Genomic DNA, 11,967 nt, shown 5'->3' on the forward strand with positions numbered 1-11,967 from the left:
ATTTCTAAATACCTTTTTCATGCGCTTCATTTTTTTTGCAGGGTGAAGAAGACTACTACGCGTGGGTCCAAGCATATCAGTAAGGACCCGCTCGAACGCATGCATTCAAAGTTGTCAACAGGGGGCAACTCAGATGTACAGGAGGCACCAGTCGACAATACTACTGCTGCACCGTTGACCGCTCCCACCAACTCTGATGCAAGTGGCAGACCATCTCCGCCGGCTGCAGATGTGCAGCCTACAACAACAGGCATCCGTACATCGGGGAGTGACGAGTCGGTATCTGCCAGGACAGCTGAAATACTGCCAACCCTTCTGGCAATGAAGGATGCTGCTGTGAGTCATGCCACCCCATCAGCAAGCGTTGAAGTGGACGCTCCCGAGACGAACCTAGGCAAGGAAGATTCCCGCTCATTTGACACTGATTCCAAGCGCGTGTGCGGTGGCACTCCTGTGTCCACGACAGAAGCGGTCGAGGCGGCAGTTCACAAGGACATGCCATCTACAGGTGAGAGTCCTGGCACAACAGCTCCAGCTCCTGGCGGTGCAGATACTGCTAAGCCGACTGTTTCGCGTGTTGGTCTACCACCTAGGCGTCGTAGCCCCCGCAAGCAACCAACAGACATACCGAACGCACCGACAATAGCCAGGAGCAGGAGAGACGAGTCTGGTTTTGTTCCTGCGTCCACACTGTTCCCGCCACCTGCCAAAAGCAATGTGACGGAGAAACCTGAAGACCGGAGCACAACAGATGCAGGTGTCAAGCCGGGCACGAGCGACGCAGGTGAACACCCAGAGCAGACTGCGCCTTTTCCTGCAGTGGAAATCCCCAGCATAAATCTGCGCACTTCCAGGCTCCCAGTCAACGTCGGTGTCCCCTACAGCCAAAACAAGAAGATTGTCATGAAAGCTACAGTTGATACCACTGACAACACGCCCCGCCCTGCAAATAAGGACGATCATTCTGCAGCGGCCGATTCAGATATGTTTGTTGATCTTTCACCCTTGGATTCTGCCCCGCAAGTCGTTCGTGGTCCGGCCAGCAGGAATGAGAGGCACCCAATGGCCTTTACCCCACCGAGTTTCAACCTTGGCATCAGTCAAGATCAACCGGTTGTGCAAGATCCTATGCCAGTTGCCTTTGCATTCCCAGGAGGCATGCCTGCAATGATGGCGCAGCCAATGGTCGAGGGCAGGAAGGCTGTCAAGTTCGCAGAGCCGATTGTGGCAGGTACACTTGCCATGTCCATATGATTTTTCTTGCACACGTCTGTGTAGTTTCACTGTTGTCCCAATCATATTTTTTGTTTTGGGGGGTTCTCACTTGTGATGGCAACTGACATGCGATGACATGGCAACTGGATTTGATGCACCGTGTCACCTACTTTTTTTTCTGCCATGCTGCATTTTACATTTGGGCAACCATGTGGCAACTGAAGTTGATTCAATATAGCAACCGTAGTCTCCGTAACATGGCAAACACAGTGCATCACACATGGAAACTGGAATTGATTCAACACCATGTCACCTGCATTTTTTTTGTTTCCATGCTGCATTTTTTCATAAAGCAATCACATGGCAAGTGCAGTTGACACAACATGGCAACTGTAGTTGCTGTGACATGGCAACTACATTCCAACTAGATGGCAACTACATTCCAACTACATGGCAACTGTAGTTGCTATGACATGGTCACTACAGCTGGACCACACATGGCAACTGCCCCACTTTTTTCTACCTACAACTCACATCATGCACCCCATCTTTTCTCACAATCCACCTGCTTTTGATTTCCTAGGTATCCTAACCCACTTTTTTTATCACTGCAGCCACACCCGAGGAGATTTCACCGTCTCTTGAAGAAACTTACCGCATGCTTGAGGAGGCAGCATTGCAGAGGAAGTCCTCACGAGGGCAAGGGCAATCAAGTTCCAACGTGCCTGCAGACACGGTATCTGAGGATACCATTAGGAGTGCCACTCCTGGTTCTGTGAGGCAGCAGAGGGTAGTGCATCCACGTCCCGCGAAAGACTACGAGCCCGAATTCAGGGCCACTAAAGAACAGACCCAGCTGTACGATATCGTCAAGCGGTTTGGAAATGCGAGGTCCAGCGGCAAGCACATGAAGGAGCTGAAAGCGTAAACGACCACACCCCATAACATCTCATTTTGCTTTGCTCCTTTTTTACCATTCACATCCTTCGTACTTTCTATGTTATATTGTTTTAGTTCTTTCATAATTTTTTTTACTTAGTAGGCATGATCCTTCCATGTTATATTGTTTTCATACAGCTCATGTTTGGACAGAACCAAAGTCATTCAATGCGGAGCGACGTACGTCAACCTTGGTGATCTTGCTGAGTCCGTGAGGCCAAACGGCAAAATGTCGACGAACGTAGTTGCATGCGGGATTGACTACATCAACAACCACACCGATGTGTGCGCCGACAAGACAATCATGCATTACAGTGTGACCTGCAAAATATGGGACGGTGACTTCCACCACAAAATCCTGAGGAAGAACTTTGCCCAACACAGTGATTTCAAGCTCACAATGAAGAAATATGTGAGTACTCCTTCAATGTCTGCACTTTTTTTCACAAGGTGTGCTTTTTGTTGCCATCATCTGCAGTTGTGTTTTACGTGGCAGCTGTTTTCATGTGGCAACAGCTGCCGTGCACACTGACTTATTTGATTTTTGCATGCCGCGCAAACTATGTGGTAACTTGACAGTAAAATACATGGCATACTTTTGTTCACACATGGACGGCAACTTTATTTCAACTACCCCCACCCATAACCAGAGTTTTTCTACGTGATTCTAATTCCTTTGTCCCTCTGCTGTTCTTTACGCGAACGCTGATTCTCATTTTCCTCACTTTTTTAAATGCAGGTCATGTTCCCCATGTTCCAGGAGCTTTCACCACATGACCCACACGACAAGTGTGGTCACCACTACGTGATCTGTCTTGACCTGAAGAACCAACATGTTGAGGTGCTTGATTCAATCCGTTCGGAAGATGATGCAGACCTCACCACGCATGCTGAATTCTTCATTAAGAACCTCAAAGAGACATGGCACCGTCACTATGAACACTCAAAGGTCCAGATTAGTCATTTCCCGACTGAGTATGTGGCAACTACAAAGCAAGGGAACACGTAATTCCTTCCTCCCTTTTCGTCTGCCATTTTACATCAATCCAATTCCTGTTTTGTTTGTCAGATCTGAAATTGAAGTCTATCTTTTGTTACGTCTGAGCTCTTTGCGTGGTCACGTTACTCTTTTCCTCGTGCAGGACGGACTGTGGCTTTCACGCGCTGGAGTACCTTGCGAAGTGGGAAGGCAGAATTGTCCCCGCTATCACAGCTGCAACGGTCGTTGAGCTCCAGAAAATCCACACATGGAACTGGTTGACGAATGAAGATTTCAACAAGCGGTCGGGAGCACGCGAGTTTGTGCAGGAAGCTGTCAAGAAAGTCACCAAGAAGTACAAGTGATCACGTGGCGTTACAGACCGGACGCACACCTTACATTCTGTTGCCGAGGAATGTAAGGTATTATCTCGTTGTTTATCATTGAAAACTATGTTTGTGTGCTATGTTGTGGCTACAACCCCGCATAGGCTACTATGTAGTGGTGGTGTGCGAGTGACATTTGAATAGTTTCATGTAATATATGTGTGGACGTGAACCTACTTTTAGGCGTAATTATTACAATGGTTTCGTCGTTTCTAGCACCGGTTTGATGCTTTGAACGCGTCTACGATGTTTTAAAAACGATGGCAAATATAGTTCATCAGACATGGGTAGTGGAAGTCATTGTCGTTTTACATTTTTGGCTGTTTTGCTTCTTCATTTTCATCGGTAACTGCATGGGGGTAGGTTGATCATGCAGCCACAACGTTTTTGCTGGGGTTTATGCATGTTACGCTGTTTTCCAACTTGTTTCCCATACACTTGCACACAACACACTACGTGCCCGTAAACCGCGTCGTTTTTGTCATGTGAATACATGCCATGCAGAGTCATCAGGAATACCATGGCATATGTCCAGTACATCTAACATGGCAGATATAGTACAAACAACATGGCAGCTCCAGCATAATTAACATGGCAACTACAGCACAACTAAGATGGCAGATCCAGTACAATTAACATGGCAGATCCACTACAACTAGCATGGCATATTCAGTACAAAACAGCATGGCATATTTAGCATAAATTAGCATGGCATGTTTAGTATCAAAAATCATGGCAGACTAACTACACATAACATGGAAAATTAAATGCATACATCATGGCAGATTAAGTACCCATAACATGGCAACTGCATTTAACCATTCAATGAATTTTCCCTTGCACTTCTGATGCCCCTGAAGAGTTATTCCCCCAATTGTTTTAAAAAAGAATTCTCAACATCTAGGGTACAAAACAAAATGTCCACAACGCCACAATATTTGCTCATGGATTGGCCGCCCCTTTCTTCGTTTTCTTGTGTTTTGCTTGGATCTCCAATCCCGACTTGTACCTTATCTCTCTTGGACGACCCTTTGTGATGGAACGGGATGGGTTCCTGACCTGGGTCTGTGTGCTTGCTGTTCCAGATCCTATCTCCGAGTTTTCAGACGACGGCCCCGTGGATGAAGGCACGCTTGATGTGCGGGGGAACCGGTGTAAGGCTTCCTCGGCTTTCCTCTTCTTGATCTCATCAAGCTCTCTTTTTAGTGCTTTCCTGTGTTTTTCTACGACTCTCGCTGTGTCATCACTCTTGCACGCTTCATCAATTAGCTCAGCATAGTTCTTTGTCAGCACAACGTGCCTCACGGCTTCCATGGTTGACTCTGGTCTCTCGTCATGCACAGTCAGAACTGCGTGTGTTGTTTGCGGCGCCAACGCATCGTCAGCGTCCCAAGTCCATCGCCGCCTTATGAAATGTCGAGGCATCTGTGTCACAACGTTCACGTCCATTACTTTTAGTATGTGACAGCACACAATGCCGTCTCGTTCGAACTTGCAGCATTGGCAGTAGAACTCGCCTTCGCCTATCGAGGCTGTGACGAAGTAGTTCCTTCCTTTGTCCGGGTCTTCAGGTTCTGAATCTGACATGCCCAAAATAGAACACACCTTGAACGTACGTTCGTCCACCTGGAAAGCCGTGAACATGCTGGCACGCTTTATTTCTTCCTGGAATCTGCATTTTTTGTGTGTTTTCTGTTAAACTATTGTGGGCTTTTTTCTTGTAGCACCTTATGTTGTCATGGAAAATAGATATACATTTTGTTTGGCAAACATAATTCATTGAACATGGCAAATATAGTATGTTGAACATGGCAAATGCAGTACGCTATACATGGCAAATGCAGTACAATAGACATGGCAACTGCATTTTCAACAAACATGGCAGATGCATCTTTTTTAAACATGGCAACTGCATTTTGTTAAACATGGCAACTAGAGTTTATTAAACATGGCAATTGCATTTCAGCAAACATGGCAGTTGCATTTTAGTAAACATGGCAATTGCATTTCAATAGACATGACAACAACATAACATTTTCCATTTGACACTAGCATTTGCACACCAACATGTCCAGTGGAAGTACATTGCATTAAACATGGCAACTGCATTTCATTGAACATTGAAACTGCATCCGGGTAAGCATGAAAAACAGAATTTCTATTGAATATGACAACTGCATCTGCGTAAGCATGGCAAACAGTACTTTATTAAACATGGCAACCGCAAAATCATGGCAACTGCATCGCACTCTATAAGGCACATACTGACTTGGTGCTTTTTCTGCAAATAAGACTGTAACGCAACTGACTTACTTGTTAAAGATCTTGTTGGTGTATATCTTGCTCATTTGCCTCTCCATTAAGTACGTTTTTTTTTTTTTTTTTTTTTTTTTTTTTTTTTTTTTTTTTTTTTTTTTTTTTTTTTTTTTTTTTTTTTTTTTTTTTTTTTTTTTTTTTTTTTTATTTTTTTGCCTCTCCATCGGTAAGTACGTTAGCAATTTTGGCTGCTTTAGCGCGGTGTTCGCTTCTTGCTGCAGCTCAGATCCCAGAATTTTTTGTTGCAAAGCTGTGTACTGCTTGGCAAACTGTAGCAATGAGTTGCCAGGACTGACGTACCGCTTCAAAACAGCATTGAATCCCTCGCTGCGCTGCGTAGTCTGCAGAAAGGGGAAGAAGCACTGCATGAAGTAGGCCGGCACCCAGTACATTCGCTTCTCCCACAGGCTTACAAGAGTCTCGTTGTCTTGGACTTGATGTGTTTCAGTCATGGCCATCCAGCTCCTTTCAAACTCCTCCACCGTCAAGCTGTGGTCCACGCACAGTTCGAATGCCTTGTGCAGCTCTGGACGGTCAGCAAAGAACGGTCCTAGCGTCTCCTCAGCCTTCTTTATAATGTGCCACCTACAGTGCCTGTGCACTGCCAACGGAAAGACCTCCTCTATGCCTGCACGCATGCTGAAATCCTGGTCGTTATTATGTTCATCGGAGCAAGTCCATCCATGCACTCCAAGAAGGTCTTGAACAGCCAAACGTACCCATCCGTGTCTTCGTTCCGGACGAGCCCAGCCGAACTGCAACGACTGATTGTGGTTATTTATCCTATGAATCGGAGCGCACTGGCATCTTGTACATGTTGGTGAGGTACGTCGCGTCGAATGAAATGCAATCTCGGAAATGTTTGTAGGCTCTCCTTGCAGCACCATCCACCCAATACATGTTCCTGACACGGTCCTCATCGTCCAACCTTATCCTGTAGAAGAAATCTGCATCTTCTTTGGCTTTCTCATCGAAGTAGGCAATTGTGGCCTCTATGTCTGCCAACTTGCTCTCTCTATGGTACCTTGCCCGTAGGTTTGTGACGTCAGCTGGTATGTACGGCATGCTACTCAGAGTCCCCTTTTTGCTGTGGATGAGAGATAGTATCTGCACCATTCTCGATGGACCGACGTTACAATCATGTAGCAGCTTTACGAATTGCCTTTCGACGGGGGTGAACCCTCTGTGGGCGGTCAGAAATTTCACCAGGTCGAACTTCTTTATCAGTTGGTGGTTGTGCTCGTCAAAATACTCATTGACCACCCACTGTGCTCCATCTACGTTTAGCTTACACCGGACAGGGCACTCAGTCTTCTGAATGATACCTCTCTTTCGTTCCGGAACGACAGGCGCATCGCCTTTCCCCTTCTTGTTCCTGCGTGCCTTGTGGCACCTCATCTCACCTCTGCTGTACTCGTTAGTTTTCTTAATTTTCCTAGTACTCGGTGTTGACCGCAAACCCATGGAACTTTGCATATGTCTGGTAGTATTCCTTTGCTGCTTCGAATGACTCAAATCTCTGCCCAATGTACGGTGGCTGAGGTACCACGATCTCTGATTGCCCACCATCTTCATCCCCTTGCGCGTCGTCGTCAGTTTCATCATTCACTTCAGTATGGGCGGCAGTCCCATCTACCTGAGAGTGTTGCCAGTGCTTGTGTTCAAAGGGGTGCTTGCCGGCATTGCTGGAATGATTGCCATTCCCGACTCTGACTCGAAATTGTTTGCGGCATGTTTGTCTGCTGTCTGGTGGAACGCGTCTTCCGTGCGCTCAGAGCTCCCCGCAGTAGATGTGCCGGCGCCGCTGTGCATTGTAGTTGTAGTTTGTAACAGGAAAAACAGGTACGAGATTAAGAATTTTGTGTTGGATAACATGTGGATCGCAACGGATCACACCATCTTCGAGTGATTTTCCATGACATCTTTTACAGACAGCAAGCCGTCAGTCTGTGGGTGGTCATTTTTATGGCAGCTGTAGGTGTGCAGACATGGCACCTACTGTTCAACAAACATGGCAACCATTGTTTTGCCTACAAATAACTACAAATAGCAAATGTAGCGCTGTTTTTTGTGGTTCAGATATTTTCCCTCTACCTTGTTGTGCTGTATTTGACCATCGTGTGTGGTCTGTTACACCATAATGACGTGATCCACCAGGAATTTGCGAAGCTTGCCAGGAGACGTTTGCCGGGTCACCGCCAGCGTAATAACCTGCAATCATAGTAGTGGTTGGTCAAATCGCGGCAAACGCATTTCGTGCTAGCACGGCAACTGCAGTTGCCCTTATGTGGCAAATGCTTTTTGCTTGCATGGCAACTGAAGTTGCATCGGTAGGGCAATCGCAGTTTGTTATTAGATGGCAATTGCAGTTGTCATGAAATGGCAACTGCAGCTTTTCCTACATGGCAACTGCAGGTGTGCAGAGATGGCAAATGTTGTGTTTAATACATGGCAACCGTAGAAGACCAGTCATGGCAATTTTTGTAGTTGTCAACTATGCTCCTTGTGCTGACTGAGCATCCGCATCTTCACTATGTTTATGGACTCACCTGTGTACGACGTCGATGGCAGGTACATGGGTGCTGCCCGATTCCACGTGCTGCACGAAGGCTCTGCATTTTACACCCGTGATAACTCGTGAGTCCTTTTGCCATCTTTTTTTCATGTTCATTTTTCATGTCCACAGCATTATGTGCTCTTTTTTCGTTTTTGCATTACCTTGATTAGCCATACTAGCTAGTTGGAGTTGGCTGCCCGTACATTTGTCAGCGTTAGCGCCTTGTGACTGCACTTGCCACGGGGCCCCCCTAAGAGTGTTCTGGTCATAAGAACCTGCAAGACAAATGACAGTGCATGACATAAGTAGAATGTCATGTCCATCGTCGCGAAGATGGCAAATGTTCTCTTCTTTTAGCACGCATCACCTACGCCTGCATACTGTTCTAGCAGCGGCAGCAACGGCCCTGCAGAGATGAGCTGACTGTACTCTGATGCATCAAGGTGGCGGCGTTTCTGGCCTTTGAGAACCCCAATCATCTGCACCATCTTCGTGATTCATTCTTTTCCGTGTCTCGCTTCTGTTCTGATGTGCTCTCAATCACTGATGAACAAGAAGGCATCAACAATCCAATTTTTTTATCATTGTGCTGCTTGCATGTAGAAAGTTAACACGTCAGTGCTATCACATTTTCATGCGTTGGCAACCAACATATCATGGCTAGTAGGACATGCACATCCACTATCCTTTTCTAAAATCTGGTGCTAGCTATCCGTTTGATTCGATGGCATCAGGCTCTACAATAGGATGGCAAGCAATAAGTTGACATGGTGGCAGTTGACGACAATGCCAGGTGGCAACTGACGTTATACACCAATGGCAATTAATTTTCACACCCCCCATTATTCCAAATTTATCAATTCTCTCTCCCTTTTTATGGATTCCTGCACATCCATTCATTCACCAACTAGGAGCATCAACCTACTGAGAACTCACGATTATCTCTAGCGTACTACATGGCAGATCTAGTGTATTCTGCTTGGCAACTGCGAAGTCACACAACGTATGTAGTGTTTTAACCCTGTAGGATGGATCTAGTTGCCAACTTCGTCGGTAATTTTGCAATTTTCTGCCTAGAAGGAGGATGAGAAACAGTAGGGAGATCGGGAGATTCACCTGCTTTTAGCTAGTCGTCTCCGGAGGGCGTTGTTGGAGTGGGGGTTGGGGGGGTGGGATGGGGTGGGGGAAGATAAGGGGTGTGGTTTGCGGTGGGAGCGCCCTACAGATCCTCCCTGGTTGCCATGGCAATCAGAGATGGCCGGCGACGGAGGTCGGGGTTCGACAGGCGGGGGGCGAGGGCGCAGACGAGAGAGGGGACGGATCGGAGGCCGGGAACGGCTGGGTCGTGCGGGCAGCGGCTCCTCTGGCCTGGACGAGGCAGTGCGGGCGGGGTTGCCACGCACCGGACGTGCGGGCGCGCTTTTGTGCGCGCGGACGGGGTCGTGCGGGGCGGTTCCCGTCCTTGCCACACGACGTGTGCGGGTGGGTTGCTCTTCACGCCACACGTGTGGCAGTTATCGGCTTTAAAAAAAAGAAGAGAAGCGTCTGTTCGACGAGGGAGGGGGGACGCGATGGGAACGAAGTGGGGACTTATCTACTCCTACTTAATTACATTTAATTAATTGCTAACAACGTGCACTGTCCTTACGAAATGATCGACTGATGATCTATACCATCTCCTCCCCATCCAACGCGTTGCCGCCGCTCCCCCCCTGCTCTACCGGTGCTCCGCCGCCGCTCTCGCTCTTCCCTTCCGCTGCGCCGCTGCCGCTCCCGCCCTGCCCTCCCAGTGCTCCCCCGCCGCTCCCGCCCTGCCTTCCCGGTGCTCCGCCGCTGCTCTCCCCCTGCCCTTCCGGTGCGCCGCTGGCCGATCCGCCGCCGCTGCCGCTGCTGCTGAAGCTAAACGAAGCGAGCTCTTGCTGCTGGACATCGCTGGCGAAGGATCCGTCTTCGGCCACCGAAGAGTGGTGGCTGCCGCCACCGCTGCCGCCGCCGCCGAGCTGCTGCAGCCACTGCAGCAAGTGCTCCTGCGGCGGCGGCGGATCTTGCTGCTGCTGCTGCTGGTGGTCTTGCTGCTGCTGCTGCTGCCGAGGCGGTGGCTTACGAATGCAGCATCGCCAGATGCACGCCGCCACGGCGGCCGTGACCGCCGCCGCGAAAACCCCGATGGCGAACGACCCCGTGAAACCCAGCTGGGCACCGAGGCGGTGGTCGGCGTCGACGACGTCGCCTGAACTCCCCCACGGAGCGTGCGCGGCCATCCTCTCGATCTTCATCAGTTCGTCAGGAATGCGTCCCTAGCGGCGATCTTTAACTGGACTGCTGCTGCAAGTATGCCTTCCTTCAGCAGGTTTGGCTCTGGCTCCCTCCCGGCGCTCCGCCGCCATCCCATTGATCGTATTTATGTGATAACTACGCTCTCTATTTCTACTTTGAGCATCCTCTTGTACTAATTGTCTTTTGCACACCGAGAATATTGCCGTTTAAGATGAACGACGCTAACTAGTGGTACATTTTTGCCTTCTCCATTTGCTTCAGAGCATGGCTGTTGAAGGTAAACGTAGGAAAGTGCTGCAGCTATAGCTAAGAACGCACATAAGTTTGGCATGACTTTAGTATTGTCAAGGATAACAAAGGCTAGCAAGGAACTGCAACGGTAATTGATGCAGAAGTGTTCCTATGAAGCTGTCCCCTGTTAGGTTCATTTATTTTGCAAAGAGATACTATCAACAAATATTTGTGATATTTATTCTGGAAAAGGCTTACCAGGAACTAGATCAAATGTGCATGAGCATATTTTGATAGTTTTTCGCAAAACCTTGAAATATTTTTGCTCTCAGAACTTTCCAGGTTTGAAAACGAACTGCCATAGTTTACTGATCAGTTGCAAGTGTATTTGGACACTCTTATATCTGTGTAACATTTGAATGTATAGTACAATACTACAATTAATTATTGTCCAGTTATCGATGTTTCTTTTTTGAAACCGAGGCAAAAGATTTGCCTCATTCATTAAATAAGAGAGAAGTGTTTTAGAGTGTTACAAATGACCCGTATGCCCGGCATGGCAACTACTCGCGCACAAGAATACACCCCAATTTTTTAGCTCCCGCGATAATCCAAAGCTTGACGTCGTTGATGATAGCACAGAGAAGGACCGGAGGCGGTGCGCTCTTGTGTCGGAAGACCCGAGCATTACGCTCGTTCCAGATCGTCCAAGAAACTAGCATTGTAAGTGAGGCCAGGGCTCGTCTTGCATATCGATGTTTACATTATATAGGATTGAAAAACAAACCTCAAGTTTGGTTATCCTGTATTCCTGGTTTGTTAAGTCATACATGCTTGATGCTTCTGCTTACATCTGCTTAGTATAGTGGAGTAATAAGCAACGGGTTCTGTTTGTAGGCCTTGGTCCATTGATACCAAAATTTGTGTTAGTATATAAAAACTTTGGATATCGTTGAGGCTACAACCATTCTGTGTATGGCTTTGGCTGAGGTGAGTTTGTTTTCTTGTTGTTCAACCTTCTTTACTTCTGCCTTTTGCCAAACTTTATTGTTCGATCTGTATGCAGA

General features: G+C 47.6%; 1 long non-coding RNA gene across 2 annotated transcripts; it reads right to left on the minus strand.

Annotated features, from left to right (window-relative positions):
• Window positions 1-7,810: 7,810 nt before the first annotated feature.
• LOC125554088 lies at window positions 7,811-8,832 on the minus strand. Of its 2 annotated transcripts, XR_007304319.1 has the most exons (4): window positions 8,760-8,832; window positions 8,554-8,667; window positions 8,385-8,447; window positions 7,811-8,046 (listed from the first exon to the last, which is right to left on the minus strand). It is a non-coding gene; the product is annotated as an uncharacterized LOC125554088 (long non-coding RNA). The 2 variants fall into 2 exon arrangements; XR_007304320.1 differs by lacking the exon at window positions 7,811-8,046 and having other exon boundaries at window positions 8,327-8,447.
• Window positions 8,833-11,967: the final 3,135 nt, after the last annotated feature.

This window comes from Triticum urartu, chromosome 4 (genome assembly GCF_003073215.2).
Source record: "Triticum urartu cultivar G1812 chromosome 4, Tu2.1, whole genome shotgun sequence".
Taxonomy (NCBI): domain Eukaryota; kingdom Viridiplantae; phylum Streptophyta; class Magnoliopsida; order Poales; family Poaceae; genus Triticum; species Triticum urartu.